This window comes from Ahaetulla prasina, chromosome 6 (genome assembly GCF_028640845.1).
Source record: "Ahaetulla prasina isolate Xishuangbanna chromosome 6, ASM2864084v1, whole genome shotgun sequence".
Taxonomy (NCBI): domain Eukaryota; kingdom Metazoa; phylum Chordata; class Lepidosauria; order Squamata; family Colubridae; genus Ahaetulla; species Ahaetulla prasina.
The window spans coordinates 84,193,463-84,199,462 of NC_080544.1; positions in this window are offsets into that span (position 1 = coordinate 84,193,463).

The window sequence follows — 6,000 nt, forward strand, 5'->3', positions numbered from 1 at the left end:
CAAGATAACTCCTTCTTGCTTAAAAGTCTGTGCTGACCAATTGGCCCCCATCTTCACCCATATTTTCAATAAATCACTAGAGATGTGTTATGTTCCTTCTTGCTTCAAACACTCTACCATCATCCCAGTGCCGAAGAAGCCCACCATCAAGGAACTGAATGACTACAGACCAGTTGCTTTAACATCTGTAGTCATGAAAACCTTTGAAAGGCTAGTGCTTTCCTACTTGAAAACCATCACGGATCCGCTGTTAGACCCCTTGCAATTTGCATACCGAGCAAATAGATCAACAGATGATGCTGTTAATATGGCTCTGCACTACATCCTACAACATCTTGAGTCTCCAAAGACCTATGCAAGGGTCCTTTTTGTAGACTTTAGTTCAGCATTCAATACCATCATTCCAGACATTCTTCTAACTAAGCTAAACCAGCTACAGGTACCGGAACAGACTTGTAAGTGGATCACAAGCTTCCTAACAAACAGGAAGCCTACAGAAAAGGTGATAAAATGCTCTACACTCAGGCCAGAAATGCACTAACAGCAAAAAGAAGCTACTCTGAAAAGCTAAAGAATCAGTTTTCAGCAAATGAACCAGCAAACATGTGGAAAACTCTTAAAAATATCACCGGCTATGGCAAACCTCCTTCCCAGGCTGAAGGTAATCAACAACTGGCAGATGACCTGAATGAGTTTTACTGCAGGTTTGAAAGGAAACTACAGCCACCTATCTCCACAACCCCCATCTCAGACACACCAACAACAGCCAAGCCTCCTACAACTGACCCCATTTCATTGGGTTCACAACCCCTAGTGATCACAGAAAAGGAAGTGCAGGACCTATTTCACAGACAAAAGCCAGGAAAAGCTCCAGGCCCAGACAAGATAACTCCTTCTTGCTTAAAAGTCTGTGCTGACCAATTGGCCCCCAACTTCACCCATATTTTCAATAAATCACTAGAGATGTGTTATGTTCCTTCTTGCTTCAAACGCTCTACCATCATCCCAGTGCCGAAGAAGCCCACCATCAAGGAACTGAATGACTACAGACCAGTTGCTTTAACATCTGTAGTCATGAAAACCTTTGAAAGGCTAGTGCTTTCCTACTTGAAAACCATCACGGATCCGCTGTTAGACCCCTTGCAATTTGCATACCGAGCAAATAGATCAACAGATGATGCTGTTAATATGGCTCTGCACTACATCCTACAACATCTTGAGTCTCCAAAGACCTATGCAAGGGTCCTTTTTGTAGACTTTAGTTCAGCATTCAATACCATCATTCCAGACATTCTTCTAACTAAGCTAAACCAGCTACAGGTACCGGAACAGACTTGTAAGTGGATCACAAGCTTCCTAACAAACAGGAAGCAGCAGGTGAAGCTAAGCAAGATCACATCAAATACCTGTACAATTAGCACAGGGGCCCCCCAAGGCTGTGTGCTCTCCCCACTTCTCTTCTCTCTGTATACCAATGACTGCATCTCCAATGATCCATCTGTTAAGCTACTGAAGTTCGCAGATGACACAACAGTGATTGGTCTCGTTCGAGATAATGATGAATCCGCATATAGACGAGAGGTCGAACGACTAGCCTTGTGGTGCAACCAAAACAATCTGGAACTGAACACACTCAAAACCGTAGAAATGGTGGTAGACTTTAGGAGAAACCCTTCCATACTTCCACCTCTCACAATACTAGACAACACAGTATCAACAGTAGAAACCTTCAAATTTCTAGGTTCTATCATATCGCAAGATCTAAAATGGACAGCTAACATCAAAAACATCATCAAAAAAGGACAACAAAGAATATTCTTTCTGCGCCAACTCAGTAAGCTCAAACTGCCCAAGGAGCTGCTGATTCAGTTCTACAGAGGAATTACTGAGTCTGTCATTTGCACCTCTATAACTGTCTGGTTCAGTTCTGCAACCCAACAAGAAAAACACAGACTTCAGAGAATAATTAGAACTGCAGAAAAAATAATTGCTACCAACCTGCCTTCCATTGAGGACCTGTATACTGCACGAATCAAGAAGAGGGCCGTGAAAATATTTACAGACCCCTCGCATCCTGGACATAAACTGTTTCAACTCCTACCCTCAAAACGACGCTATAGAGCACTGCACACAAAACGACGCTATAGAGCACTGCACACCAGAACAACTAGGTCCCTATGGAACGAGCTTCCCCCTGGACTTCGACAACTACCTGACCTTGGGACCTTTCGCCGTGAACTTAAAACCTACTTATTTCGTCTTGCTGGACTTGCTTAAATTTTAAAATTTTAAAATTGATTTTATGGGTTTTAAATTTTTTTGTAAATTTTATAGGGAAATATTTTATCTAAACTAGCCATATTGAATAGGTTTTTTAAGGGTTGTTTTTAGCTTTGTATGTGTTTTTTTCCCCTGTATTTTATCCTGGCTGTACATCGCCCTGAGTCCTTCGGGAGGAGGGCGGTCTATAAATTAAAATATTCTATTCTATTCTATTCTAGACACAAGAACAGTTTTTTCCTGAATGCCATCACTCTGCTAAACAAATAATTCCATCAACACTGTCAAACTATTTACTGAATCTGCACTACTATTAATTGTCTCATAGTTCCCATCACCAATCTCTTTCCACTTATGACTGTATGACTATAATATGTCGCTGGCAATCCTTATGATTTATATTGATATATTGACCATCAATTGTGTTGTAAATGTTGTACCTTGATGAACGTATCTTTTCTTTTATGTACACTGAGAGCATATGCACCAAGACAAATTCCTTGTGTGTCCAATCACACTTGGCCAATAAAATTCTATTCTATTCTATTCTATTCTAATACATGCAAAATAGCATGGCATCCAGAAGCAACTTCATGCACACTTCCTCTTTTTTCTTGTGCCTTTGAATCAGTTTTGGCTTCTGCAGCTTTCTTTGTAAGGTCTTTTTTGGAGCTGTTTGCCATTGCCTGCTTCTTAGGATTGAGAGAAAGTAACTGGCCTAAGGACATCCAGACGGCTTTGTGCCTAAGGCAGGATTAAAGCTCATGGTTTCCTGGTTTCTAGTCTGGTACCACTAAACTGGCTGTCTCTCTGTACCAACAGAATTGGTAACAAGTTCTTCTCTAAGAATATGGCATCTTGTTGAACTTTTAACAATATTATTTCTATTGTCAGTCATGGATCAGAAAAAAGGCAATTTTTGTATGCTCATTTACATTCTTTTACATTTTGATTGTGTTCTGACCATTTGGTCATCCTTGTTAAGTACTGGGAGACAAAGCACAGCTTGCTTTTGATAATCAATTTACAGTTCCTTTCCCCTCTCCTTCAAATACCACCTTTCCTTGAGCCCAAGGGCATAGATGACAAGAGTGTTACAATGCAGGTCACAAAGCAACACAAGTTGACTCAGTTTGGTCAACTAAAGAACAAGAAAATAAAAGCAGGATGCTCCTGAACCATTAGGGTCTATTTATTCAGAAAGAAAAGAAATACAAAGAAAGAAGAAAAATGTTCCTCTTAAGCCACCAATATATATATATATTCCCCACATTTATTATTTGTATAAATAACTCAAGGTGGCAAACGAACTAATATGCCTTCCTCCTCCTATTTCCCCCCAAACAGCAGCACTGTGAGTTGGGTTGATTTGAGACAAGAGTGACTGCCCCAGAGTCACCCAGCTAGCTTTCCTGCCTCCTAGTGTAGGACTAGAACTCACAGTTGTCTCCTAAATATACATGACTTAATGTATATTTGTGATGATGTGGAAACTCTGGTCTCCACATACAGTTATGAATGTGGATTACAAATGTGGATTACAAATTTTTGCAAATGTGGATTACAAAATTTTGAAAGGGCACCTTTTGATATACAATAACTCAAAACAAACATGAGAAGATAAATGAAAGGTTAACAAGAAGATGAATGAAAGGAAAATGGCATCAAAGCTTAACAACTGATATTGTTGAGCTTTGGTGTCACAGAAGTGTTGCACTGTATTTCATAATACGATGGAAATCAAGAAAAGAAACAACCTAAATCAACCTAGAGATTTTACTAAAGGTACAACAACCAAACTCAAATATTGTAATTCTTCTTTGGACACATTATGTGACAACTCAGCACTCTGGAGAAGTCTCTAATGCTAGGAAAGGTAGAATGAAAGAGAACAGGAAAGATAACCAGCAGTAAGCATAAACTAATACACTTAGTTATAGTGGTGATGGATACAGCTATAGAAGTTCTGAAAGAGCAAGATCATCGTGGAAAAAATGCATCTGTGTGGTCACTAAGAGATGATACTGTGATCATGCCTAATCAAAAATCACTCCTCTCAGCAGCACTCAGTGTCAATGATGTTGGTACCTTCTTGACAACTGTGAGAATTTGGGATACAACTGCAATTTTACAATGGCTCCTTTCTTCCTTTAGTGGGAAGTTTCAATCAATGGTTATAGATGAGGACAGATTGACTGCTCATATGTGGATGCCACAAAACTAAGTCCCGTTTCCCGTGTATAAAGCCCATAGGCATTATCATCCATCAGCCTGGGCTCTGTATCATCAGTATGTTGTTGATTGTCATCCTATATTGCTACTTTGGAAGAAAGGAATTACACTGTGGAGGTCTGAAAGCTGTTAGAATATAGATGGGAAAAAGCAGCCTGAAGCTGAATCACCCACCCCTCCAAATGGAATTGCTGTTTGACTATCAGGATTCTTAGTTGAGTCTTAGTTGTTGTCTGTCAAGAGGGAAGTTCTAAATTAGTCTGCTTTTGGAGGTATCTAGAAGATAAATCAATTCAAAATATGGCAGGCTGATTGCTGGGAGGAGTGTATTATATCTGTTGCTGAGGCCATGCATTAGTTACTGAAGAGCTTCCAAGTTTAATTTAAAGTGTTGTTTTTGACTATTATTGTATACACTAAAACATCTGCAGACTCAACCAGAAGGGATCAGTTTAGTGTCTTCCTCATGGGAGAAGGCACCTCCTAATCCAAGATGAACTTAAAGGACTGAAGCTAGAAGACAATATTTTTCTGTTAGAGCATCAACATTATAAAATAGCCTCGCTTTGCATATTATAATAGCACCTACTATGATGGCTTTCCTAAGAGCACTACAATAAAGAACAAGCCAATGTGGAGAGTTTTAATTTAATGTCACTGTGCCATATGCTAGAGCAGGGGTCACCAACCTTTCAGAACTCAGGGACCACTAAATTCATAATTTTAAATCCCACAGACCACTAATATGATCTGCCTAATGACCGGCTGGATGGGTTTGGCTAGGTGGTCATGTGACTGGATGGGCGTGGTCAACTCGATGTCACTCACATTGAGGAGCACCTCACCGGACCCAACTCACCCCTCCCATCCCAGTTCCTCCTTGCCTGCCCACCCAGGCTCCTTAGTGCCCCAACAAGAAGCAGTTGTTGGAGCTAAGCAGCCACCATGAGAAAGAGTTAGCAAAAGAGCTCAGATCAAATTGGATCTGACTGAGAAGGAGGGGAGAAGGAGGCTCAGCAGAAGCACCTCACTGAGGACTATAGGAGCATAGGCTTTCCAAACAGAGGGATGACCTGCGGGAATGCAAGGCCAGGTATCAGCGCCTGGAGGCTCAGCGGGCTGAGATGGTCAGCCAGTTCCAGGCCATGATGAAGTCCCATTGGAATGAGGCCCTCCAGCTCTTCGCCACCAACGGCACTTCCCTCCAGCCTTCACCCAAAGCCTTGTACCAGGAAGCTGAAGCAGACCCCAAGTCAAAATTTCTGCCCTGCTCCAACCTACACAAAAGGACTGCAAAGTGGGAGACTCTCTGCAGCAACACAACCATTCATTGCACGTATCTGGCTGAGGGGCTGTAGTTTGAGGATCTCTGATTTAGTGCAATATAAAAAATGTAAATAATTTTTCTGCTGACCACCAAAATTTTCTCACGGATCACCAGTAGGTGACCACTGGGCTAGAGGACCAGAACAGAACAGAACAGAATTC